This window comes from Penaeus chinensis, chromosome 2 (assembly GCF_019202785.1).
Source record: "Penaeus chinensis breed Huanghai No. 1 chromosome 2, ASM1920278v2, whole genome shotgun sequence".
NCBI lineage: Eukaryota > Metazoa > Arthropoda > Malacostraca > Decapoda > Penaeidae > Penaeus > Penaeus chinensis.
This window is the reverse complement of record NC_061820.1, coordinates 25,358,609-25,361,108: the sequence shown is the minus strand read 5'-3', so window position 1 is coordinate 25,361,108 and position 2,500 is coordinate 25,358,609.

Genomic DNA, 2,500 nt, shown 5'->3' with positions numbered 1-2,500 from the left:
CCAACACTTTTCAACACTTGCATGGATTGGATACTGGGTAGAGCTACTGTCCAAAGTCACTGTGGAGCAACTCTGGGCAATATCAAGGTTACAGACCTTGACTTTGCCGATGATGTTGCCGTAATCTCTGAATCTCTGGAAACCCTTGTAGCGGCTCTTGATGCATTTAGCAATGAAGCGAAGCCCCTGGGGCTAGAGGTCTCCTGGACCAAGACCAAGATCCAGGATTTTGGGGGCCTGCTAGGAGACCCTGTACAGTCGATACGTGCTTGCGGGGAAAACATCGAAGTCACAAAGAGCTTTATATACCTCGGTAGTGCATTTCACGACTCTGGGCTGTCAGACCAAGAAGTCAGTAGACGGATTGGCCTGGCAGCAGGGATCATGAAATCTCTCGACAAGAGTATTTGGAGATGTCGGTACCTGTGCAGAAGGACCAAGTTACGTGTTTTCAAGGCCCTGATACTGCCAGTTTTACTCTATGGTAGTGAAACTTGGACACTATCTTGTGCTCTGGAATCTCGTCTTGATGCCTTTTGTAACAGATCCTTGCGCCGGATCATGGGGTACAGTTGGCGGGACCATGTGTCCAACCAACGGCTGCACCGTGAGACCGGTACAGGACCTGTTACTTGCACAATCCGTGATCGCCAACTCAGGCTATATGGCCACTTGGCTCGACTCCCACAGGATGATCCTGCCCATCAGGTTGTCTCTGTCCGAGACAACCCTGGGTGGAGGAGGCCTGTGGGACGACCGAGAAGGTCGTGGCTTGGGCAAATCGATCAAACCTGTCGTGAGGAACTAGAGATGGCCCGGGCCCCTGCCTGGCGGCTCGCCATGAGGGATCCTCGTAGGTGGAAGCGGAGGGTGGATGCGGCTATGCGCCCCTGCCGGCGTTAGCTCCATAATGATGATGATGATGTGTGTGTGTGTGTGTGTGTGTGTGTGTGTGTTTATATATATATATATGTGTGTGTGTGTGTGCGTGTGTGTGTTTATATATATATATATATATATATATCGCCTTATCGGACAAGCTTTCAATGGGATCTAAAGATGTCAGCCTAGCTTCACCTATAACTTTAGAAAACATGTTGCAATTCTCTCTAGTCATTCAGCGAGTGTATTACTTCAACCCGCACTATGACTTATGATTGGCTGAGGAACTCCCAAACTTCAGTAACCTTCCAGAAGTCATATAGGAAGGATATTTCGCGCCGCCCATCCCACATTTCCCTGGCTCATTTTTTCCAGAACTTCGACAAGTAAATTAAATGTTTGTAATTTTCAGATGAATACTTAATAAGTTTACCTATCAAGAGTTTTTGTAAAAAGTCACATATAGAAAGTAGGTAGCCATATTTGAGCTATATTAAGTTATATTTTCATCAAAATCTAGTATACTGATATGTTACTCACCCCAAAGCTTTTAAAATTTATTGTTATTAGGCATACATACTTAGTTTATACTTATGTTGTGACTTGATTTATTGAAAAAAAAATATAATAATCAGTCAAGATTATTATGAAAACATAGTGAATCAGTGCAACAAGTTTTTTTTTAAGACACACACACACACACACACACACACAGACACACACACACACACACACACACACACACACACACACACACACACACACACACACACACACACACACAAACACATACACACGGAGACACACTCATTACACTATATTTACTCACTATCTGTAAAAAATCCAGTTACCGTATAGAAAGCGAAAGAGAGAGAGAGGAAAAAAAAAGAAACAGATAAACAACAGATAAATATGGCCATAAAATAACCGGCGGAGATGGATCTGTTTACGGTCGCTTCCATTCCTTTCCTCGACACTTGCCTCAGTCTCCCCTTTGATTCTTGCGCCAGCTGGCTTGCCTCGTCGCCTGATTAATGACATAGGCTTGAATCGGAATCTTGTATAAGTGAGCTAGTTTCTAAAGGCTTTCCCCTAGAAACGCTTCATTTCTAGTAATTAACATTTTTCTGATCAGAATTAGAAACTGAAGAAATTATGATGGTATGAAGCTTCTGTACAATCATTTGGTAATAGTGAATATCATAATAAAGACCATGGTGTGATGATGGTTATGATGATATTAATGCCAATATTAATGATGCAAACGTCAATAATGTCATTATTAATGATGCAAATGTTAAAAATGTCAATATTAATGATGCAAATGTTAATAATGAAAATAATGATGATAACATCAATAATGATAATAATTGAAAGAATATAGACTGATGATAATAATGATGAGGAAAATGATAGTAACCATAAAACACTGTGCTAACCAAAGCAATATGAACAACAATAAAGATAAACAATAAAATTATGATAATAACAATAATAATGATAGTAATCCTGACAATAATAATAATGATAGCACTAACGATAGTAGTATTAATGATAATAATAATAATAGCAATAACGATAATAATAACAGAAAAAATAATGATAATGATGATAATGA